At 36.4% G+C, this 27026-nt stretch overlaps 1 protein-coding gene and 1 long non-coding RNA gene across 2 annotated transcripts in view; both read right to left on the reverse strand.

Annotated features, from left to right (window-relative positions):
- LOC109419787 (sodium-coupled monocarboxylate transporter 1) overlaps positions 1 to 27026 on the reverse strand; it is a 157851-nt gene that overhangs the window by 94936 nt on the left and 35889 nt on the right. The gene's annotated exons all lie outside the window — the stretch shown is intronic.
- LOC134285535 (uncharacterized) lies at positions 4292 to 9829 on the reverse strand. Its single transcript, XR_009996458.1, has 3 exons — positions 9606 to 9829; positions 9211 to 9532; positions 4292 to 4391 (listed from the first exon to the last, which is right to left on the reverse strand). It is a non-coding gene; the product is annotated as an uncharacterized LOC134285535 (long non-coding RNA).

Here is a 27026-nt window from a genome sequence, read left to right on the forward strand (position 1 = left end):
AAGCGTCAAATAGTCTAATGGCCGATTTCTTCACCTCGGCTTAACTCGTAAGCCAGGCTTACCCATACAGTTAAACCTGGCTTAACGCTTAAGCCAGGGTGAAGAAATCGCCCCTAAGGTCTTCAGGATGATAATTCTCATAGCATCATGCACTTTCAGATGTGTCAAGATTGATTTCGACACGTTGTGGTAAGGCGCTGTCCATAAACTACGCAGACTCAATTTTGGCAATCTCAGATCCCCCTCCCCATCGTAGACTTTCTTCCATACAACATTTTCGAAATTCGTATGGACCGTAGACTTTGACCAGACCCCCACGTCCCCCCTCCAAGGCTATGGAGTTTATGGACAGGCCCTAATACCTAAGGTAATGTTATCCTCGACCATTTCCTCATGGGGCATACAGGACATTTCTAACAATCAAGGGACCAAGACTCTCTATGTTCTTTTATGTTTTGACAAATCGTGAAGTTCGAGGTATCACACTATTGGTTTCCACAACCTTCCGGGGGACATCTGGGACATATCCGGTGTGGCGAGGTTGTTTCTAAGGGACCTTGGGAACCTAGAATAGCTATCTTCCTTCATGTTTCGACAAATCATTAAGTTTGAGGTGTCGCACGGTTGTTTTGATCAACGTTGTGGAAATGGTTATTTTGACCACTTTCCATGGGGCATCCGGAATATTTCGGGTATGGCCAAAACCACTCTAAGGAGTCATGGGAACCTAAAGGGACTGTTATCCTTCATATTTCGACAAATCATGAAGTTTGAGCTATCACACGGCTGATTTTTACTATGTTTGAGAAATGACAACTTCCCTGAGGGCATCCGGAACATTCCGGGTATGGTCAGACCGGTTCCAAGTGGCCATAAGGGCCTAGAAGGACTATTTTCATTTATGATTCAACAAATCATGAAGTTAGAGGTGTCGCACGGTTGATTTTGACAACGTTGTGGAAATGGCCCCTTTTGTCACATCCCTGGGGCACCCGGAACATTCCGGGTATGGCCAGGTCGTTCCCGAGGGGTCATAAAAGCTTAAAAGGACTATTTTCCTTCACGTTTTGACAAATCATGAAGTTTGAGGTGCCGCACGATTGATTTGACCAACGTTGTGGAAATCGCCAATTTGGCCACCCTCCTAGGGACATCCGGAATATTTCGGGTGTGGCCAGAACCACTCTAAGGGGTCATGGGAGCCTAAAAGGACTATTATCCTTCATGTTTCGACAAATCATGAAGTTTGAGGTGTCACACGGCTGATTTGGCTATGATTGAGAAATGACCACTTCCCTGAGGGCATCCGGAACATTCCGGGTATGGCCAGACCAGTCCCAAGTGGCCAAAAGGGCCTAGAAGGGCTATTTTCCTTTAGGTTTCAACAAATCATAAAGTTAGAGATGTCGCACGGTTGATTTTGATAATATTGTGGAAATGACCTCTTTTGTCACATCCCTGGGGGCACCCGGAACATTCCGGGTATGACGAGACCCTTCCCGAGGGGTCTTAGGAGCGTGAAATGACTATTTTCCTCCATGTTTCGACATATCATGAAGTTCGAGGTGCCGCATGAATGATTTTGACAATGTTGCTAGAATGGCCACTTTGGCCACATCCCTGGGGGCACCCGGGACATATCCGGTTCATGAGACTGCTTGATTGTGTCATTTCAAGTCAATGGTTCCTTGCTGTTATATAGTTTCTGTATTTCTGGCGTACAATATGTGAAAATTTCCAAAAAAAAACTAGAGATTCAGAGTAAAATGCATTAATGTGTCATTTTCCGGCCGGTCATGACCCCAACAGAATCTGGAATAACTCCGGAACGGATGGGTGAACCGGTTCCGTATGGTAGTCCTTGACAATTTGGACAAACCTGGAGCGATTGCAATTGACTTCAAAAAAATCGGTTGAGAGATGCCTTTTTCATAGCTGATTCAAGATTCGAAAATCATCCGAAATAGACGTTGGGTACGCGAAGGTTAAAAAGGAGGATAGGGTAATTACGTCGAGTGGTAGTGGTACATATGACCTGGGATCGAATCCCACTCCCGACAAACTCGCAAAATGTGAGTTCTTTCTTCGGAAGGAAAGTAAAGCGTGGGTCCCGAGATGAATTAGCCTAGGGCTAAAAATCTCGTTAACACAGATAAAAAAAAATGAAAAGGGAACTCAGCAATACTGGACATCGAAGAATAATAAAGATTCAGCAAAGACTACCAAGAAGTATGGCTATTTTACTGTTAGCCCTCACCAATAAAAGAAGGATGTTAATACATACTTATAAACTTCAAAGTTTTAGATGTATTCTGGTATTTGGTAGTACATACCTCGCAGCTTGAGAGGAAATGGTGAACCTACTCAGCTATGACAATTTATGATTACATATGAACTATTTTCAAGGTCTGGTTTTAATCCGAGAAAACTAAGAGAGTTGTTAACGTAAAATATTATGGAAATATTTATATATACATATTCATGATGCAAATTTTGTGAAAAAAGTATTTTTTATAATAGCAGAATTGTAAAATAGCAGAATATTCATGATACAAATTTTGTGAAAAAAATATTTAAAATCAGAATCACATCTTATGCGTCACCTCGCATTTTAAGAGGACTTGATGAACCTTCTTTTACCTTCTGTGCTTCTTTGTTTTGGACAATTGTAAATTCTTACAATAACAATTAAATCTTTTGAAAAAGTTTTTGGAGAAAATATTTTTAATTAAAATCAAGTTTTTTATGCATCATCTCGCAACTTTATTAAGAGGACATGTTGATCCTATGTTGTTCAAAAACATTTCGGTAACATGTAGGAATCATTCAAACCTTCCATGAAGTAGTTGAAAATCAAAATTTCACATTTTATGCATCACCTCGCAACTTAAGAGGACTTGGTGAACCTTTTCTCGAGAATGTTAAGTTTTGGCTAGAACTATTGAAACTTTTCAACGCGTTTTTGGAAACATTTAAAATTACATAGAATCAAGCATGTTATGCGTCACCTCGCAAATTAAGAAGACTTGGTGAATATTCTTTGTTAAAAAAAAACGATTACAGGCATGAATCATTCGAACCTTTCTTGGAGTTTTCGAAAAAAAAAGTATTTAAAATTAAACTTTTTATGCGTCGTCTCGCAACTTTAGAGGACTTGGTGAACCTTATTTGTTTAAAAACTTTTTGCCTTACAGGCAAAATCATTCCAGCTTTTCATGAAGTTTGTGAAATAGTATTTGAAATTTAAATCACACATATTATGCGTCACCTCGCACAGGGACATAGTGAACTTTTTTTTTCTCGAAAATTTTAAATTTTGGAAAGAACTTTTGAAACTTTTTGGAGAAAGTAAAATCAAGCTTGTTATGCATCACCTCGCAACTTTAGAAGACCTGGTAAACCAATTTTGAACATACATTTCGATTACAGGCATGAATCATTCGAACCTTTCATGGAATTTTTGGAAATCAGTATTCAGAATCAAAATTACACATATTATGCGTCACCTCGCAACTTAAGAGGACTTGGTGAACCTTCTTTGTTTTTCAATGTTCTGTTCAGGGTAATTTAAACAGTTGAATGAAACTAATCTCAAACATATGGTATTTGGGGGCAAGATGGGTCAGTATCGTTTTTAACCGTACTCTATATTTTTTAATATTTCTATAATTTACCTAGATGAAAGACATCCATAAAAAAGTGATATATGTATTAGAGAATTCTTCAAATTCCTTGCACAGAAAAAGATAAAATATTTTTTCGTTATGCTATACCTCGTGCTATACTTTCCATATAACTGCGTGTAATGTGTAGGTGGGGTAAGATGGGTCACCCTTAGTTTTCGGCATGTCTGTCAGCTGACCCATCTTGCCCCCGTAAAAAAAGAGGTGGGGCAAGATGGGTCATATTTTGAAAATCGATTGTTTCAAACCTTATGATCTTTTTATCATTTTATATCATAGCTGAGTAGTGTATCTGAGAGTCGTGGTAGAAAAAACATAAAAATGCAAATTATATTGAGAAAGTAATAGGGTTCCATTTCTTAGGTGATCCATGTTGCCCCCCTTTACCATATTTTCACTTGTTTCACGTCACTTCGCTTGATCTGCTTGGCTGAGTAAAATGCTAATCAATAAATATTATTTTGGCACCTGAAAGTGGCCATACATTTAAAAGTCTTATTCAGAGGCCCCAGATGTAATTTCGGATGTTTTAAAGTACCCATTGAAACTCCCCACCCACAACAGTAATATTTATTGACGTAGATGAAAGTAACAAGAACATAACAATAACAATTTTATTAAGAGGTCTAACTCCGTTTGAGTTGTTGAGTTGAGTTGAGATGTGATGAGTGGCGAGGCAGCTCCTTAAGGAATGCCATGGTAATAGGGCTGCAACAGATTTTAAAATAAATTAATGATTGGTTATAGGGCGCCGTCGACAAATTACGTAACGCTCTAGGGGGAGGGGGGAGTATGGCAGAGCGTTACGGTCCATACAACAATTTTAGGATTTCCATACAAAAAAGTGTTACGGAGGGGGGAGTTCTAAAAATGTCGATTTGAGCGTTACGTAATAAATAAATGCTGCCTAGCTACACAGGGGATATGTTTTCTATTTAAAAAAAAAAACTAATCGTATGTGTTTAATTAGAAGCTATCTATCCTTCGAAGAAATTTTATTTGAAAATAATACTGAAAAAAAATACGGTTTCTTATTAGCTAAATGTGTAAAACATATTACAGTAATGTTCTGGTTTTATCACACCCTCCGCGCATCAGTCCTTTATTTTTTTTATTAATTTGCTGTAACATCAAATTTTCAGAACAAGACTTGTCATTATTACAGTATTGTTTCGATTTTATCATGCCCCTTTTCAAAAATGCTTTGAAATATTCTTCAAACTTTAAACGAATTTTCAATATTTTTAACGTAGCAAAACACGCCTTCAACATTTATCTAAAACAAGAGGGCTTCCGGCTATTCGGGTTCGTTTGGAAGTTGACCATCAATGTTAACTTCTTTTCCCGATCAGCCTAGATAACTGTGTAGTGTCGGTAGCGGTTGTCTCAATTGGCTAAGAATAACACTACGGACCGCCTGATCCAGTGGTAAGAGTCCACTAAACAGGTGACCCCTAATTCATGGTGTTATGCGGCTTTATGCTTACCGTGCCAAAAAATGAATGGTTAGGGGGGTCTAATAAAACCAAACGGAGCCTGTGGAGAATTAGGGCGTCCTCCACAGTATTACGCCCTTACTGCGCTAACCGGAGCAATGGTGCAGTGGACCTTGCGTTTCTCCGAGATAATCAGTTGCCCTTCTTAAGTCTCAAATTTGAGGCTAAATAAGGGCGGGGTTATTCAAATGTTGTTAATTAGCTTACATTAATGCCTATATGGGTTCGCTTAATGCGTTTTCGCCATTGGCGTTTTTCAATTGACCACGATTTGGTTCGTCGTTGATGTTTCCTTTTTGTGCTGTGATTGTGAAGAGTGTAATCCTGTCTAGTTTGGGTAGTGGCTACGGCAAGGAAACCTCAGATCAATTTTCAGCGTAAAAAGCGTATGTAGCCCAAGTGGATCTACATAAAAAAGTTCATTTTCGTAGGGTAACTTCTGTTTAGGTTACCTTGTGAACCCAGCTTTGCTTTTTTCATTATAGATGAATGTATGTATGTTTCAACCTTTCCTTATGGATGCCTTCAAGCAAGCTCTTGTTTTCAGCATCTTTTCGCTGATATTTGGCATCTGAAGTAGCTCAGACATTGATTTGAGATGCTTCAGTTTGATGGAATACTTAGGTAGTACAGTTCATGGTTAACTTAACATAGAATTGCACCTAACCCAACTCTGCATGAGCAGAATTTGTCATGAGTTGACTGATTGGCATGCGCCAGATGAGGACTCTCCATTTGACCTTTTCGCACTTTGGAGTGTTCCTTCGCAAACCTTGCGTATTCAGGCGTCCCTGCTCAACAAGCTAGGGAACCTGTAATAATTGGTTGCGATCACATTTTATGGATAACTCGCTTCCATTGCTACTCCAAGAGAGTTTCATTATGGTTTTGTTATTACAACGCCCTTCATTGTGGTATACCATAGCTACTGCTTTGAAAGAAGCTTGTCCTCTGCAGTCTGTGCGGACCGCAAGAGGTATTCCTGAATGGAACTCGAACCTGTTCAAGTTCTAAATATCTTCGGATAAACCAGTCTTTTGTATAGCTACGAATCTTTAGCTTCTACCCCGAGGATTGTAGCTATAGAATCGATTTAGTGAGCACTAAAAAGCTCTGCTTACTTCAAATCTCCTGGAGCAAATGGGGCTTCATCCTATTTTTCTCCAGAGGGATTTGAGTTTTTCAAACATGTTTTGAACTCTTGTAGTTTTCTATTGGGTATTTTCATGGTATGAAATTACTCTGTAGTTTTATCCCGAAAGGGTGCGTGCGTTGTATAAAGAAGGAATAAGTTCCAGATTTATCTGGCTACGTCGTTCTTTCTGAAATGCTCGAAACGCTCTGTCGATTATCACATCTGTGATGTTCGTCTTGCTAACATGCCTGTTCATGTGAACTCACATGTCTCCCAATTTGGGATGTCCACAGTGACTCTTTTACATAAAGTTGTATACGTTTTCAAGAAAGCACTCGCTCAAACGTAGTTTTTGCTTGGGTGATTTCTTGAATATTGAGGATGCTTTTGATGGCGTGCCTTTCTATGTCATATTGAAAGTCGCATGACGTCGCAAGCTACCTCCAATGAGCTATAGGCTCTTTTTACGCTTATGCGTTTTACAGTGTCCTTTTCAGGGCACTGATTAACCCCGTTGTGGTATGAGCTATGAGCTCTCGTTGCGCTTATGCGTTCATTCCCTCTTCTAGGGAACCCCTTCCTATTTCATCACCTTTCCCTTTCCCAATTCCCATCCCTTGTCCCATTCTCCCTCAGGTAAATGATGAAATAGGCTCATATGTATGGCGATGGCACAAATGTCCCAAATGGAGGATAACGTGCCTCTGGAGCCGGCCTTCTGATACCTGATAAAACAAGAGGGGAAACACTTCGACAATGATTTTTCATAAGGGCCTTTCTGACTTGATCGATTTCTCTTCGTCGACTCTTTCTTTTGCTAATAACTTGATCAAAACAAACAAAATCATTATTCTTTTGTTGTTTTGTTTCGCATTTCAACCATAAAATCTTTGGAAAACTCAATACACATTCTGTGATAACATAAAAAGAGGATCGATAAAGAGAACTCGAAAACGTCAGTTAGGTCCAATTGAAAAATCAGTGTCGAATTTATCAACTTGTCTTCAGCTTTTGAATAAGGTAATAATAACTGTATGTAAGAGCAGGATGAGTCAAGATGTTTGAAATCCATTTCAATAATGTTTGATTTTATTTGCAATTCCATGAACCTATTTTTTAATAGTAAGTGTATTTACTTAAACAGCATAAACCGTTAAATATTTTCCTGCGTAAAAATTGCGATCATCAAGGCTGATTATTTCATTCGCATTTTATGAAACATTACAAAAAGCAGAAAATCATGACTCATGCACTGCCGTTCTTCTGCAAAGTGACGTAAGCGACATTGACCATTTTGGTACATTTTTAGTTATTATGCATTAAATTCTTGGTCGTTCTTAATGTTCTCTTTCATAGTTGCTACATTACCACTAGATCTTGTATTTCAATATAGCAGACACACCACAGTTTTATTATTTCACCAGATGTATACCAGAAGACGTCGAAATTTTGCATGGCGCTTACGTCTTTCTGCAGAATTACGGCAGCGCAGACACCGACGAACCGACGTGACAGCTAGAACAAATAAATTCAAATTAGTTGTCCCCGACGCCATGATGAAAAATAGCCGAACACCAACGCCTCCTCTATAACGGTTCGCGTTGTTTTCAAGGTTGCGACCATTCATTTGCAAAGATTTACATTCATTTGCTATTATCTTAGTTCAGAAGCATGCTATCGAAAAACAATCTATGGATGAATTTATCCTTGTAGTTTTATCTGAAAGTTTGCCGAATAACATCGGGGTCGCAAACGTATACCAAAGTCGTGAGCGAGCTGTGAAGGCAACTCTCCACGCGGTGAATGTAAATTTCATTCACGCTGTGTAAAGTTGCCTTCACAGCTCGCTCACGACTTTGGAATGCGTGTGCGACCCCAGTGTTATTCGGCAAACTTTCAGATAAAACTACAAGGTTAAATTCATCCATACATTGTTTTTCGATAGCATGCTTCTGAACTGAGATAATAGCAAATGAATGTAAATCTTTGCAAATGAATGGTTGCAACCTTGGTTGTTTTGATAGCTTGACTCCAAACCCCCGTGTATTAATATAGGAAAAGGTTCGCGCCTGAGCTGATTTGACAGAAGCGTTCGCTCGCTTTGCTGCTCGACCGTTAAATTTAGGGGGGACACTTTTGAAACACCACTGTCACGTCGGTTCGTCGGTGGCGCAGATACGCTGTTTAGGGAGCATCCACAAATTACGTTTCAGTTTTTGGAGGATTTCCAACACCCCCTCTCCCTCGTAACCTATTTTCCCGTATCTAATAACATGGTAAGTAGCATTATCAGGAAAACCACCTACCTCTCTCCCCCTGAAATGCAACCTCATTAATGGACGGTCCCTTTCACATTTTCTACAGTATTATCTTTTATAAAGTTATTATTCCAATTAATCCACCATTGTCCATATTTATTATTCAAATCTTGATTGTTATAGTTTTTTATTGGCTCTTAATGCAAACAACCCTCGATATTAACACAAACAGCGCACACAGTTAAATACTAACCGTTAGTAACTTAGTTAGTTCTTATAGAAGAGCTCATACCACAAAAAGCAGAGAAGCAGCTTTACGGTTAGAATAAGAAATAATCGTTAGGCATTAGGCATTAACCAGGCCCCGAACCAGGCTTAACTATAGGGGCTGTTCCACGTAGAGTAGACCAAATTTTAGAAATCTCAACTCAGACGTCGAAGACTTTCGTCCATACAAAAGATTTTAAATTTGTATGGAGTGCACATATCCATACCTGTACACCTCCGAAGTTTACGAATTTTATAAACGGTCCCATATGCTCATGTGAACCCATAACGGCCACGGACCCCATTGCCCGGTTCACCAGTTGAATGATATGTTCTCATTTTTTTTTTATTTCATTAAGGATTTTGCTTACCTGTAAAAAGATGGATCTAGGATCTGCTTTCTGACCATTTTTCAATTTATGATCCGGTTATACGACGACAAGGAATGGTTGTCAAGATAATCCCTCTAGAACGTTCCTCACTTCTCTTTCGACTCCGACTGATTCGCGCGGGTGAGGCTTCTTTCATCTGAATCTCTTTGCTCCAGGAGGCCATTAACTTTGTCGGATTTGGCGAACGGATTTGCCAGGATGCTGAAGCGGTGCTTGTCCTAGTGACCTTCGGCGAGACCGTACCATCATGCAGCGAGTTCCCCCTGGTGGATACTGTGTGGTGATAAATGCTGCAAATTATCTAAACACAAGTCAAATACCTTACTTTTACACAACGTAAAAACATCCATGTGTTTACTCCAGGGTTTACTCACGAGTTCATTGGCCACTCCGGTTTCGAAGGTTCCGTCACACCGCTACCGAACAGGACAAGTTCGATTGAGTGAATCGGGGAATTTATCCAAGGCGGAAGACCATCGTTGGATTTCTTGGGCAGAGCGCCTTGCTGTGCACGAGCCCAGAACTCTCTTTCTGTCACAGCAGCGTAAATAATGTTGTTTCGGAATCCAGAGAATCACGGAATCACGCATATTGAACACTATTTTTAACTTTGTGGACTTGTGGTTCGAAAAAATATCGTGGGACGTGAGTGGTCGTCACCGAAATCGATTGCAGTTTGACGTTTCCAAATGTAAACAAGCATTGCTGAATAGGGTGAGGTGAAAAAAAAGATCACCAAAAATTAGGGTTACCAAAAACTACTTCGCATGATCATTTTTATTTGAAAAAGTGGTGAGATTCCCAGTTTTTGATAATTTGTAAGAAAATCAGGAGCCCATATAAAAAAAAATCGAAAACGGCAATAATCATCAAAAACAAATATCTTTCGAAGAAAAATATAAAAAAGTGGGGTTAGGTCAGACGGGAATGGTCTATTCTCTTTCAAAATGCAACTCGTACCCACAACCTAATTGATTCTAGGTTTATTCTATTTTTCCTCCTTATTTTGGGTGATGCCAAACTTTATGGGTGCTGCAATACTGAGTATTGCAACGATTCCATATTATTGGCGGGTAGTGTATGTGCAGGAATGTGTCCTGGAAATACTTCAGGATTTATAGAAAAAAAAATCGAGCTTGAATTCCTCCAGAGATTCTTGCATATTTTTTCAGAGATTTTAGCAGACATTTCTCCATTTGTTCCTTAAAACTCCTCTAACTTAAAAAAAAAACCTTGCGAAAATCCTCCAGGATTTTTTTTTAGGACTTCTCTGGAAAATTTCTTCAGGGATTCCTTCAGAAACTCCTGAAGGGTGTTCTTTAGAAATCTCTTCAGAGATTTCCAAGGGTATTTCTTCGAAAACTGCTCCAGATATATCTACAGAAATTTATCCAGAAATCAATATCACCTTCAGACTGAGAGCAACGGCACATAAGTGGCACTTTCGACACTTATTGCTAGGCGACTATCCAAATCATCCCTGAGAGAACTCCTGGAGAAAACTCAGGAGTGATGCTTCGGAGAATTTCCTGTACAATCTTTCAAGATATGAGGTGAAAATTTAGCTTAATTTTTTGAAAATTCTGAAGGATTTTTTTAAAAGAAATTTCCAAAGAAAAATATTTTTAGAAGGAATCTTTATTGGAATGAAATACTTTTTTTTTTAAATAAAATAAAATAAAAAAAAAATACTTGGAAAAACTGAAGAACCTCCTGCAGGTACTTCTAGATTAATTTCTTGAAAAATTCCTGGAGAAGTGCCAAGGAATAGAGCTGGAGAATCTCCTAAAGGATCACCGGTAAAATATATGAAAAAAAATCCTGAAGAAAGATCAGAATAAATCCTTAAATTAACTAGTACCGACTTTTCGAACCCTATAAGAATACCCTCTTGAACAGAATGTAATGATTTCTTGTATCCTTTGGCTGATACGCGTTTCACAACTACCACTTGTAGTGTTCTTCAATGGAACAAAAGATAACTAACACTAAGAATGACTACAGGTGGTGACTGCCAAAGAATAAGTATTAGAGAGCGAAATAAATAATACAAAAAATAATCACACTCAATTCTTAAAATTTATTTATTAACCAGTCCTTAGAGGACCGCTGGAAGAAGCAGACCTGAAGTAACTGTAGGAGAAATCCCTGGAGAAACTTCTAGAAGAATTGAGTGTAGAATTAGCATCTAAGTTAAAATACACAAAAATAAAAACTAAAAAAAAAAATCTAGAAGAATCGCTTGAAAAATTTCTGGAGTACCCAACTATCAATTGCAAGTCACAAACAAGCAAGCTTGCTGAATTGTTGCTCAATAATGGTAATGATAGCTGAACAAAAATTATGCTCTACACATTAGTTTTTAAATGATTTTTCAATTAAAAAAGTAGTCAATGTTCGACTTTCCTTATCGGTATTACCAATGATAAATTAAAACACTTTTTAAAAGTTTAATGAGAATTTTATTCGACAAGCAATAATTCCTTTACAAAACAGTTTAACAAAACATTGGTCTACTTTTTATTAAGGCGAAACTGCAAGCATTTCCTATTTTTTTTTTTTTTATTTTTGATTTTTTATAAAATAACGAAGCAATATTTTCAAAATCAGTTTTCGTGCACATGTAGAGTATGAATCAAGGGATCTCCTGATTTTTTTCCAGGTGGAAAATGTTTTTCGATTTTGCAGAAACCATTTTTTTGTGAACTTTTGTTTAAAACGAAAAACATTTTCCATCTGGAAAAAATCAGGAGATACCTTGATCCATACTCTACATGTGTATGGAAACCGATTTTGAAAATATTGCTTCGTTATTTAATAAAAAATCAAACACCAAAAAATGAGGAAATGCTTCCAGTTTCGCCTTAAGCTGATGTATCAATAAGCATATGTCCCTGAACAATTGCTTTTCACTTGTCGAATAAAGGTTTTCAGTCCGACATACTTCAACTTGCAGCTTTGTTCGGATAATGGGATAAACCTTGGCTAAAACGGTTTAGACAACCAAGTTATTAAAAAACCAACATTTTAAACAAATCACTCAATAAAAAATAGAATAGAATTATGTAGTCCAACATTGAGGGCCAAGAGACGTAATCAAAGTAATTATGAGGCATTTATGTCTGGAACAAGATAAACTGTACCTTGATTATTATCTTTTTTATCCTATCTTTATCTTTATCTTTATCTTTATCCTTAAGCACTTCTTGCTAAACATGATATCATTATTCTCTGACAAAAACATGAATAAAAAATTTGCTTTACGGAATTCCGACAGAGTATGAGTGGATTACTTCAACAGATGTTGTGAATGCACCATGCTGCACCAAAAATTGTAATACATTTAATTGCAATTTGTACATCAGCTCCAAAATCTGGAAACAATATCTTCAATTAATATAAAAACTTTTTTTGGTCGAATTTGATACAAGTTTTCTCGCCGTGTGATAAAAATAATGACAGCAAAATCAGAATAAAGAGCACGTGTTTTGTCCTGAACAGCTACTGAAGTAAAAGGCGTTGTTCAGTTGATACCACGTGCTGTGCTGGTTCACCACTGCTGAACACAAGTTCAGAAGTGATCATTATTGAGTAATGGGAAGTTTATGTTTTGTTCTGGGTGCTTCAACTCACCATCTCTAGGATGGCACAGATAGGAAGGCATGCGGCTTGCAATCGACAGATCTCGAGTTCTAATCTGGGTTTAGGTAATTTTGCATGTTATTCTTATTTCATAATAAGTATTCTTGACATGAGAGCAAACAATTACTCTAGGGAGAGTTCAACATTTTTGCATTTTATTTATTTTTAGTCATTTTTGCTCAAGCTTAATAGAAGCTTTCTTGTATATTTGTAAAACGCTTTTTACAACAAATTATTAAGTTGGTACAAAGCACTACGCTTTATAACTCCTTCAAATTTGTGTGAACAAAACCCGAACATATGTTGTACGTGAAAATAATTCAAATGTTATTCAACAGTATGCTGAATTAATTCGTCATAATGATGCCTGTTAAATAAAAGATTGTTAGTTGGGTAATTTCCAAAAGAATAAATCGTGGAAGAATTTTTATGGAAATGCCTGAGGGAATCTCTGGAGTTATTCTTTGGGCGTAATTGTTATGTGGTTATTTTTAATGTGTTTTGAAAAAAATCCGCCTATAAAAAACACGTGTCAATCCCCCGGGGGTTGGTAGCGCTGGTTCTGGGGGTTGGTGTATCTCAGCCTGAAACCACGCAAGACCACGGTGGGAGAGGGGGTGAGGTCTAAAGAAAAAATGACCTCGTGGTTTATGGATAGCTGCCTAAAAGTGTCTTGCATAGGCAAAATTTACTTTCTATTTTCAAAAAATAATATTTCAAAAACTAAAATAAAAAACATTCATCTCTGATTTTATGATATACTACGCCAAATTTTCTGAGAAAAAATATAAAATCAGGATATCCCTTTGGTCCCGAGACCATAAAAACTATTAATAGTAGTTAATACATCAATTACACTACTGTAAGGTTGCATACTCTTTCCTTCGGTTCTTTAAAGTCTCTCATGGGCAGAGAGTAAAAAAATCGAAGATTGAAAGTGAAGATTGACATTTTCATTTTTTCATTCGTGTTTGGCCACATTCATTGTCAGCTGAATGCCCCTCTTTTTTCATTCAATTTTCTGTCACGAATATTTTTTCGCGCGTCGTAAAATGTCCAATTTCTGTTAACAGACGCACAAACCGACTTAATGGACAAATGGAGAACATAATTAATATTCTACTTAACTACTATACACAAGTTTAGAGGTGATTGGAAGTATAATCGGGAGTAACGGTCCAGTTTTTTTTCTCAGTGAAAATTGTCAGTGACAGATAAATGAATGAATAGGTGAAAATATTCATTCACCAAAATGAATTTTATTTTGATCCCTCAGTTGAGAATCTTCAAAATTCACGTTGAATTTCACTCATTGAAAATGAAAATTTTAAACTCTGCTCATGGGTGATGTAGAACTAAGGGACTCCTTGATGCAGTCTTACATTTGAACAATCACCATTTTGAATGCTACCTTCAAAGTGCTATCCCACATCATCTTCCGAAGTCTGTCACCAAAACCAAATGAGTTCGTGGGAAATTATCAAACCGGCTTCATCGACGGCCGGTCGCCAATGGACCAGATCTTTACCGTACGCTTTACTAGGAAGCTGAACAGATTACTCTAGGATGAACGGTGTGCAAAACTGCGTAAGGATTTCGGGTGGACTATCCAGTTCATTCGAATGTCGCCGGGAACTGCGACAAGGTGACGGACTCTCATGCCTACTACTCAACATCACTCTGGGAGATGTGATGCGACGATCCGGGCTCAACAGCCGGGGAACGATTTCCACAAAATCCGGTCAATTTGTGTGCTTTGCGGACGACATGGACATTTGTAATTTGTAATTTTTATTGAAAACGATAACCTGCCAGTATACACTTTGAATGAGGTCAAGGAATCAACATGGGCATTATCGCGAGAACATTTGGAATGGTGGCAGAGCCTGAAATGCGAAGCAGCAAAGGTCGGACTGGTGGTGAATGCCTCAAAAACAAAGCACATGCTGGTAGGCGGAACCGAACACTACCGGATCCGTCTGGGTACTAATGTTACGATAGACGGGGATACTTTCGAAGTGGTGGAGGAATTCGTCTAGCTCGGACCCTTACTGACGGCTGACAAAAACGTGAGCCGTGAAATTCAGAGGCGCATCATCAGCGGAAGTCAGGCCCACTACGGGCTCCAGAAGAAACTGCAGTCAACAAAGATTCACCCACGCACCAAATGCCCCATGTACAAAACGCTTATATAACCGGTGGTACTCTACGGACACGAGAAATAGACCATTGAACCATGCTCGAGGAGGATCTGCAAGCACTCGGAGTTTTCGAGCGACACGTGCTAAGGAGAACGGTGAGTGGCAACGAAGGATGAACCACGAGATCGCTGCACTCTACGACGAACCCAGCATTCAGAAGGCACCCAGCCAAAGCCGGAAGCAAACGGTGGGCAGGACATGTTGCAAGAATGTCGGGGAACACCCTGCATAGTTGATGTTTGCAACTGATCCGGTAGACAAAAGAAGGCGTGGAGCGCAGATATCACGATAGGCGGACCAGGCAGGGCGTGATCTGGTGAACATTGGGCGTGACCTAGGATGGAGAACGGCAGCCACAAAATCGAGTATGTGGCGTACTATTGATTATGTGTTATCCAAATTGTGATGTTTTGCAAGCAAATGTTTCTATGGAAACTGTTTCCTTAAAAGAATAAAATTTTCTCTTAAAGCTTGGTTCTGAGTCACAATTCTATTTTCTGTGCGAAAGATTACTCATGAGGGCTATCGCCGTGCATTCAGCAACCTCATATGTAATGCTCCAATCATCGAGCTTATCATCTCGACAACAGTGAAAAGCCAAGCCAGACACTTTTAACCACAGAACCTGTCCCACGACTGATAGCTGAAGTGAACAAGAATGTCGTTGTCAACCAACCGTCTACCATGTGGCCGGCAAATTTTGATGGAACGACTGGTGGTTTACTGGTATCAAAACACCTCGTTTATAGAACCTTCTGAAGAAAACAGGTGACTCACGCTTTTTTTCAATCCCTTTACGCACCAGACACCTACCAGTCATATGTAATCTCAGAAATCAGTTACTATCTAGTTGAGACATCATCATTCTAGATTTCTAGATGTCAAATGTCTGATTGCACCTGTACAAACCACTACAAGCGTTTAGTCTTATGCGTTATCTCCTCACCGGCCCGAGTCGTGCCTCCAAAATCGCCAGATATCAACGAGCGAGCCCATCAGCCAGCAACAAGCATCGCACCGTTCACCGCACGCAAAATCGCGCACTTCCATCAGTCAGCCAGTACCAGCGTCCCCATGAATGACCTTAACACCTTCTGCTTCTGGTCAGCACGTGAATGATGGAAACCACCTGGGGACGCCCTTTCCTAAAGGCCCAAACAATGCAATGGCAATCACGCTTTTGTCGAAAATATTCGAGTGATTTGTATTGTCCACTTGAACGGGCCGGAGAGATAAGAAAACCGGTTCCGTATGTTGGAACGCGTGACACCGATAAAGTTAGGAGAGACAGACGACGCGACGGTGATGGGGCAGACGATCGCTGTGTTCGAGTGTGCTGGTTGTTTTATTTTTTGTGGCAAATTTTGGTGATTAGGTATGTAGCTTAAGGTATCAACATACCATTCAGTCAAACTTCTGGTCAAACCTGGTCAAACACTACAGGCTAACTTGATAAGCTTGGTGCTCTAGCATCTAACTAGCTTAGTAGGGTTGAACCCGAAATACCATATAATGCAGATGAAATTCCCCAATTTTCCAGGAATTCCTTCATGGATTCTTTAGAAATTCTTCCAGAGAGACTTTTAGAAAGTTTTTCATTTTTTTCTGTGATTTGACAATAGATGCCTCTGGAATTTATCCAACGATTCCATCAGATAATCTTCCATAGATTCCCTAAGCAATTCCTTCAGGCTTTCTTAAAAAATGTATCTTTTAAAATAAATAAATAATTTGTTATGAAAACTGCGTAGGAGGTTTTTTTTTTCGAATATTTCTGTAAGGATTTCTCATGAGAATTTTCATAAATTATTCCTTTAGGAAACCTTTCATAGATTTCCTCAATAATTTTTTCATGGCTTCCTCTGAAATGTGCTCTTCAATGATTTGCTTCAGATAATGAGAAATTTGGCTTTCCTTACAGAAATTCTTCCAAGGACTCCTGGAGAAAATCCAGTCAGAGATTTATTTAAAAAATCCAGAGTTTCTTTCAAAAAAAAATCCACTGTGATTTATTTGAAAAATCCTTCACTAGCGATTCCACTAGAAATTTCTGCAAAGGATTTCTTTGCAAAATATCCCATGGGCTTCCTCTCAAAATTGCTCTATGCATTCCTTCAGAAATTTCTCCAGAATACCTTCATAAATTCTTCCAAGGTTTCTTACCGGGAGTACTACCGAGATTAATATCACAAGACTACGTTCGAGTACTTGTACGGGATTTCTACTACACAAAGTCTTCCAGGGATTTTTTTTCTTCAGGAATTGCATTGGAATTTTCTAAGGAACTTCGCAAGCTATTTCTTCACCAAAAAAGAAAAAAATGTCAGAAAAGTCTTCTATCCAAAGAAGTTTCCTCAGGAATTCGTCCTGAAATTTCTCCAAGAACTCATTCAAAAATTCTTCCATGGATTCCTTAACACTCCCACTGCCATGCGTCCCAAACAGTGGGAACGGTAATTTCAACTTGATGTAACTCAGCCGTTTTTCATCCGATTTGCAAAATTTTTGAAGCTATGAATTTTCCCAGCCTTCTAGATGAATATAAAATTTTCAAACTATGGATTTGACCAAAGTTCTATTTTGAGTACTCAAAAAGTCGGAGCAAGTTCCTTAAAAAATGCTGTTTTTCTGGAGCCATTCCGAATGTAAAGTAGTTTCCACGCATATTTTATTGTTGAATTACCCATATTAATAAAGCAAAATTATTGCAAAGAAATATATGGAGATACTCAATATTTAGGACGATAAAATCTTCACAAAATTACCTATAATACAGGAAATTTGTATATTCGGTTTGAACTTTGTATTCATCGCAACAACCCTTGTGTTTATTGCTTGAAAACAATCACGTGCACATGAGAAAGCTTTTTCCAAACGATTGTGAAAAGTGTGATTCTTAGAAACTAAAAAATTTTCATAAAATCACGTATAATACAGGAAATGAGTATTTTCAGTTTGAACTTACGTTCATCGCGACAACCCCATGTTATATTGCTTGAAAACAATCACAAAATTACGTATAATACAGAAAATTTGTATATTCGGTTTGAACTTTATATTCATCGCGACAACCCCTGTGTTTTATTGCTTGAAAACAGTCACGTGTACATGAGAAAACTTTTTCCGACCGTCTGTGAAAAGTGTGTATCTGAGGAACTACAACATTTTCACAAAATCACGTATAATTTCCTAAATTAAACGTAATTTCGTTGATGATGATTAACCTGGGCTTGTTAGGGGAATATCTGTAAATAAGTGAGTCGAGTCAAGTACAAGACACTGAAGACGACCTTACAGTTGAGGTCGAAATACGTATCTATCAAAGGATGCAAATTCTTAGTGGAATTCAAAGGAACCGTACTTAACCCGATTTTCTTTTTATTTTCGTAATTTCGTGATAATCTATAGCGCTCACTACAGCTCAAGGGCGTAGCCAGCTTTTCGGTCAGGGAGGGGAGGGTAGGGGGTGAAGCACCCTAAGCCAGGGGTTCTCAAACTTTTCCAGCTTACGACCCACCTTTGATTGTTTTTGTATTCGGCGACCCACTAGCACATATTTTCATAACATATGTAATTTTAGAAAATTTGGGTTGACTTTTTGAATAAATACATTTAATCACTTTAATAGGTTTTGTTAAACACGATGCTACGTATCAAATCTTGAAAATTTTAGTTTTTTTTAGTTTGTGTTCTCTTTGTTTTTTTTTCAATATGTCTTGAATAAGTTTCAGTATATTCCTTGTTTTAAAAAATTGAAATATATTGGCAAGTTTCTAATAAAAATGTAACCAGTCTGGTTCAATTCAACATTACAGAACACCATAGATTTAAGGAATTCTACCACATAAAAAGAAAGAACACATAGAAATTACACAGTGTCGTTGAAATTATAATGACACTTCAATGCTACGGGGAACTTTAAAAATGACCCTCAAATGAAAAAAAAAATAAAATCAAGCATTTTGTATTTATTGAAAGAATTTTTTTTATTTAAACCACTTTTCAGCTGTTTTGATTTTTGTAAAAGGTTCAGATTATCCAAATTCAATCTTATTTTACAGGTACAAAAAAAGGAAACAAAAAAAAACAGTGGAGATTACTAAACGTTTGTTGGTTTCTTGTCGATAGTTGTCGAATTTTTGGTATTACAACAATTTTCGGGAATTTTTACTGCTGAGATTGATGTGTAAATCTAACGGAAAATGATAACTGCAAACAACAATTTGAAGCTAGTTTAGAGAACACACAGAAAATATAAAACATTACCAGAATCTTCTGATTAACCGTTATGTGTCCAACAAACTTTATGCTTTTTTCTACACCGTGTATTTTAAATGAGTGCTGGGTACCCGGGTACCCTGTCGGCCACATACGGGTTAAAGCTGATAGAAAGTAGTATCAGTATCCGATTGACTTAGATGAATAATACAAAAAAATTGAATATGATTAAGGAGACACATAATTTCTAGAAATAAATCTGGCGATTTTCCTAGAGAGTATTTGTAAATTTAAAAATTGCTGGCAAAACTCATTTGGCATAAGTTATTTATACATTTATTATGATATCGCCAAAACTTTCGCGACCCACCAAAAATCAACCCGCGACCCACCAGTGGGCCGCGACCCATAGTTTGAGAAACGCTGCCCTAAGCAAATGTATACCTACTAGCAACTAAACACAACACGATGAAATTGAAAATAATAACATTAGGGGGATTCACTTAACAGCGTAAACTGATTAAACTGATTAAACGTTGCAATCACCAAGGCAATCTTTAATTATTTCATTCTGAAAATCATGAAACATATCAAATAAGCAGAAAATCATAGCTTACGCAACAGTTTAATCTGTTTAGTGAGTACCCCTATTATATTCAAAAGCGTTTTAAACCCTTTAGCAGTCACACTGTTGTATTTTGTACAATAGGTTGAAAAGATCGCCTATTCTACACAAATCGAGGTAGTGCTGGTAGCGGTGGCCAATTTCTAAAAGATTAAGGATTGTTATTTACTCGTGCATTATTTGTTCTGAAGCTCAGATTTTTTTTTGCATCAAGAAAGCAATCGTAAGTAATTATAAATAAACTTTTTTGAAAATATCGAACTTTTTTGAGGACTAACCCATACTTTTCTTCATGATTTCCTTCAACATATTTTTTCCAGTACAACATAGTGAAAACCCGTCCAAATGCTTATTGGCAATCTTGGAATGTCCTGGACCTCTATTCCTCTGAAAATAAACCTTCAGTTGAATTGTTCCGAGTACATCCTTGCTGGAATCTCTCTAAAGATGGTATTATACATCCATATACTGCATGCACTCATGTCAGAGCATAATCCTACAGAAATGTCAATTAACGTATTTCCAGAAGGATCCTTAGAAGAATTGAAAAATCCTAGAGTTTGGAAGAAATGGAATGGAATGTTTGGAAGAATTTGAGATGAATTTCCTGGAGGAATTCCTGGTGCAATTTTCAGAGCAATTTAGGGATGAACTCATGGGGGAATTCTGAAAGAGTCTTCCCTGGGTGATGTCCTGAAGGATTCCCTGGAGAAATGTATGAAATTCTTGGATGAGACCCAGTAGCAATTCCTGGATAAACCTGGTGGAACACTTGGAGCAACTCGTGGTGAAATCTCCAGAGGAATTCTGGAAAGAATTTCTGGAGAAATTTCTTGAAAAATCCCTAGAGGAATTCCACAAGGATTTCCTGGAAGAATCCTTGGAGGAATTTCTGGAGGATTTCCTGGATGAATCTCAGAAAGATTTCCTGGAGAAATTTTCGAAGAATTTCCTGGAAGTTAGTTAGTTTTATTTTTTAACAAAAATTTAGGAAGAGGGAAAAGCCCCTTTGAGTGATTTCCTTTTACTCTTTATGAAATCGTTCTCAAAAAGGCATAAAAACTCTTCATCTTTTCACAAAACATTTACAAAGGTAATATAATAACTTATAATAAAGGCTCAAACGGCATAAATCCATAGCAGAGCCAAATCTTGAAAATGGGTCAAAAATCCTAATCTTGAATGAAAATGTCATCTACCGCTGAAATATCTTGCAAACTCTGAAACGAAAGATTTAGAAAAAAAGCAATATCATACTATATAGGAAATATCATTCAAAAATCTATAAAGTATTTTCATCAAACAAAGATTTTTGCTTCCCAAAATATCACGAACAGATTCTGGAACCCTGTGATGATGTATTCTAATATCACCAATAAATTTAGTTCTAGGTACAACATATCTAGAACAATTAAAAACAATATGGTCAATATCTTCATAGGTTGAGCAAAAATCACATAAATTTGAATCTTTTATATCAATACGATATAAATGACTGTTACATATATAATGATTAGACATAAGTCTCGAAAATGTACAAATGAAGTTTCGTCCAACAAATAAATTTTTAAACCATAAATTTTGATTAACTTTGGGCCAAATGGAATGACACCAACGTCCCTTATCACTAGAATCCCATAAATATTGCCAACTTATTAACGACTGATTTTTCAACTCCGTAAAATATTCAGATGAAGCAATTTGTCGACGATATTCAACCCCATTACGAACACCTAGTTTGGCTAAAGCATCAGCTTGCTCATTACCATAAATATTAGAATGAGCAGGAACCCACACAAATTTGATAACAAAACCCTGGAGATGTAAATTATATAGTTCTTCTTTCAACTTCAAAATCATATGATGCGTTTTAAAATTAAAATTAGTGGATTTGATAGCATTCAAACAACCTAAACTATCTGAACATATAACAAAAATATTTGGCGATAAATTTCTGATCAAAGTACATGTATAATATAATGCACTTAATTCAGCAATAAAAATTGAGCAAGGAGATTGTAGTTTGAAAAAATATGTAGAAGAATAATTGTAAATACCAAATCCAGCTACATTTTGGATTAATGAACCATCAGAAAAGTAAAATTGATTAGGGTCAAAGCCAACAAATTTACGTTGAAATAAAATAGGTGCAAAACGAGGATATTCATATTTTGGAATTTGTTTTAGTTCATAATAAAGAGACAAATCAACTAGAGGATGAAATGAATGAATATCAATACTATAATTATGGAAATGACATAAGGGAACCGAACTTGGTATGATATTTACCGAAGAACAATAATTAAAAGAATCTAAAATTCTACAAGTAGGATTTATTTCAAAAAAGTATTTTAAAATATTAACTACTGGATGATTATTATTGAAGCATTGCAACATAAATTTGCTATTTAATTCATTGAAACGAATTTTAAGAGGAAGGATTCCTGATAAGACTTCTACTGTTTGAGTATGAGTAGAATTCATTAATTTTAAACAAATTCTTAGACAACGAAATTGAATTTTTTCAAGTTTGGAAAAATGCGTTTTAACAGCACTAGCAAAAGCAAAACATCCATATTCCATAACAGAACGAATGGTTGTTTTATAAAGTGTAATTAAATCTGAAGGGTGAGCTCCCCACCAAGTCCCTGTTATAGTTCTAAGAAAATTGATTCTTTTTGAAAAAAATTTTTGTACGTATTGAATATGTTTATTCCACAATAATTTTGAATCAAACCATATTCCCAAATATTTATAATCATCAACTTGCTCGATTTCATGACCATTAAGATACAAATTAAAACTGACTGTGGAATGTTTACGTGAAAATATAATAAATTTGGTTTTTGAAACTGAAAATGTAAATCCATTGTTATGAGCCCAAACATCAATATTGTCTAACGTACATTGCATAAAATGTCGAATAATTTCCCTGTTTTTACCACTGATAGATAAAACTTTATCATCAGCAAATTGATAGAAATAACATCCATTTGGAATAACTGATGCCAAATCACTTGTAAATAAATTATATAAAAAAGGGCTCAGACAAGAACCCTGGGGAAGTCCAAAGTAGCTATATCTAATCAATTTTGAAGAACCATTGTGATAAAAATGCATAATTTTAAAAGAAAACAAATTATATATAAAATTACTTATTAAATAAGGAATTTTGAAATTATTTAATTTTTGAAAAAGTAAATCAATGAGAACAGAATCATAAGCTCCTGAAACATCCAGAAAAGTAGAAACTACATCCTGCTTCTTATTAAAAGAAAGATTAACTTGGGAGGCCAAAAGTGCAATACAATCACGAGTACTAGATCCTTTCCTAAAACCAAACTGCGAAGAGGACAAAATGTTGTTATTCTCAGCCCATAATTCAAGACGATTTAATATCATTCTTTCCATAAGTTTCCGAAGGCATGATAATAAACTAATTGGTCTACGACTATCAACAAACGAAGGATCCTTACCCGGTTTAACTATACTAATAACCTTAATAGCACGCCAGTCTAAAGGTAAAATATTCTCAAAAAGAAATGAATTATATAATGCTAATAAATGTAATTTTCCATCAAGCGGTAAATTTTCAAGCACTATGAATTTTATACTATCAATCCCTGGAGAAGTGTTATTTGTTATGGATAGAGCTAAGTTAAATTCTTCTATAGAAAATGGAGCACAAAGCTCAGGAAAGTAATTATATGTTTGATGATTTTTAAAATTTATAAACGGAGGAACAAAATCTGGACAAATCTTAGATGAAAATTTATGAATCCAATCTTCAGAATATTCCAAAATTTTTGGAGAGGAAGAATTATGATTTCGCAAATTTCTGGCAACTGACCATAATGTAGATAAAGATGACTCTCTATCAAGATTTTCTACAAAATTTTTCCAATAATTTCTTTTTTTGAATTTAGTCATTCTAACAAATTGAGCTTCAGCCTTACAATATAAGAAATAATTTTCCCTAGAGCCAAAACGACGAAATTTTTTAAAAGCATCTGATTTATTTTTTAAAGCCAATGAACAATCACTATCCCACCAAAATGACAAGCGTTTATTTTTAGATGATTTGGAAAAATTCTTAAATTTTTGAGATTTACATAAACTACGAATTAATATTTCACAAAATAATTTATAGTTTTCAAGTGAAGATACAGAATAATCAAAGCTGATTAATGAAAACGAAATGAGATCAGCAAACCTAACCCAATCCACATTTTTGTACAGATCAGGAACACATGATTCATTAGATGGTTGATTATTATTAGAACTACAAATTTCGATCAAAATAGGCAAATGATCACTACCACTAGGATCATTAATAATCTTCCAGGAAGAAATAAATGATAAGGAATTAGAACAAAAAGATAAATCAATACACGTATGATGGACAGGAGGAACCGAAATTCTAGTGAATGATCCATCATTAAGAATATTTAAATTGAATTCATCAACCATATCCATAATCAAATTTCCTCTACCATCAGTTTTATCACTCCCCCAAGCAATATTATGTGCATTGAAATCTCCAATTATGTAAAATGGAGATGGAACATTATCTAGAATGTATTTAATATCTGATAGTGAAAACGATGAATTTGGAGGAATGTAAAAACATACAATGGAAAATTCCATGTTATTATATTTTAAAGAAACAGCAATGTATTCAATTGGTGGAATCAATGGTAAATTTAAATATTTGAACTCAATTCCATTACGAATACCAATTAAAACTCCACCAGATGGAACGTCTCTATCTTTTCGAATAATGTTAAACGACGAAATATTTAATTGTTTACATTCCACCAACCAAGTTTCATTTAGACAAAAAATATCTACGTTATGATTTGATAATAAAATTTTTAATCTGTCAATTTTAGGTAGTATACTACGACAATTCCACTGCAATATATTTAATTTGTTAGAAATTATGGAAGCCATTAAAACGAAAATAAGGAAGCAATGAGGGGTCCAAAAGAATTCAATTTTTCAAGAAGGGAGGCGAAAAAGGGTAAACATTTTTTAATCAAATTTTTCCAAAATTCACTAAATCCTAAAATATCAACAATTTGTTCCAAAATGTTTAAAATAGAACCTTCATTTTTTTCAACACTATTTGAAGAATGATTATTATTATCATTTTTATCGGCTAATGGTTCGTGGCCATCTACTCTTTGAAACCCAGGTATTGTTTGAGAAGGAGATTTCAATGACGGAAAATGTCTTTCAGAAGATGTAGAAGGACATGGATTCAAATTTTCATTGTTTCTGCTAGATAATAAATTATTTCGTTTTCTCTTAGTTGGCGGTTTGTATACAAACTGATTAGAAGTTTCATCAAGTTCATCATTTTCACAATCAGATAATGTTTCATAAATATTAGGGGTAGTAAAATTATCAGTGTTCTTTAAAATTTCTGAATAAGATAATTGGTTTCTAATTTTAATTTGCTGGTTGATTTTTTTTTGGTTAGTTTTGTAAACTGAACAATCTTTGACCGATGACAATCTAAAACTTTTACTGGAGGGATAGATTTATTTTTGAAAATACCCAAACCAAAATTTGAAATATCTTCACAAGATAAAGTTTCGTCATAAATGACTCCACTTATTTCACATGCGTCGCAAGGTGCGTACACACGGTACAAATTGCCAAATAAATCAGACTCGAGGAGAGCATTAGCATCACCTCGAGAACCGAAAACTACCCTTAATTTATCCAAGGAAATCTTTTTGATTTCCTTAACGGATTTATAACGTTTATATACTTCTGCAGAAATGAGCAGAACATTAATTGGTTTATCCTTTTTTCTAAAACAAACAGGATAAGGACCAAGAAAAGTGGACGGAAAAAATTTCACCCTAGAAGATTTGGATGTTCCAGCAGGAGCTGCAGGATCATCCTTTTTGGAATTTGGAGAATCCCCGTCGGTTTCCATAATAGGAAATCAACGGGGAATACTGGTCAATAAAAATAAACTCACAAAAAATATTTGAAAAAAAAAAGAAAGGTAATAAAATAAAAAATAAACAATAAAAGAAATACTTAACCAAATCAAAATATGCCTTTCTTGAAAAGCTTCTTATCCAAGGAAATTCGCTTGAACAGCTTTCAACTTGAAACTCCTGTTCTCCAAAACGCAAGGAAATCCAGCCGCGTCACTCACGACACGTCAAAATCGAATCTTGCATTCACTTCCACCGCTACAGAATCTCCACCGCTGCAGAACCTCCAATCTTGCACCGCTACAGAAACCTTGAACCGCTACTGAACATCCAATCAATCGATTCGTAGTCGTATCACCGTCCTTCAGAAATCCTCGGAAAAATCTTCACCCTGAAATGAAGGAAAACTGTCAGACGTGAAAAAACACCGCCTTGTTTTTTTTTAATTTCCTGGAAGAATCTCTGGAAAAATCCCTGCAGAAATTCGTGGAGAAATCTGAAGGATGTCCAGGAGCATTTCCTGGAAGAATTCCTGGAGAAATTCCTTGATAAAATCCTGAAAGAATGCCTGGAGGAATTCCTAGAAGTATTCCTTTGAAAAGTGCTGGAAGAATCCCTGAAGGAATTCCTGAATGAATCTCTAGAGGAATTCTTGAAAAATTTACTGGGTTAATTTTTTGAGATATCCCTAAAGGAATTCTGTGAAATTTCTTTTACTGAAAAAAAAACCTTGAGAAATTCCTGGGAGATTTTCTAGAGGAATTTCTGAAGGGATTCCTGGAGACATTTTCGAAGGAATTGCTGAACTAATGCCTAGGGGAATCCTTAGAGAAATTTGTGAGAAATCCCAGGAGGAATTCCTGAAGCAACTCCTAGAGGAATCTCTAGAGGAATTCCTGAAAGTATTACTGGAAAAAAATCCTGGAAGGATTTCTGAAGAAATCCCTAGAAAATTCTTAGAGGAATTTCTGGAGGATTTCCTGGATGAATCTTTGAAGTATTTCCTGGAGGAATCTTTGAAGGATTTCTTCAGAAACGCCCTGGAAAAATTCATGGAGAAATCCCAGGAGGAATCACTGAAACAATCTGTGGAGTTATTCCTGGAGAAATGCCTGAAGGAATTTCTAAAAAAAATCCGGAAGGTATTCCTGG

Source organism: Aedes albopictus, chromosome 1 (genome assembly GCF_035046485.1).
Source record: "Aedes albopictus strain Foshan chromosome 1, AalbF5, whole genome shotgun sequence".
NCBI classification, from domain to species: domain Eukaryota; kingdom Metazoa; phylum Arthropoda; class Insecta; order Diptera; family Culicidae; genus Aedes; species Aedes albopictus.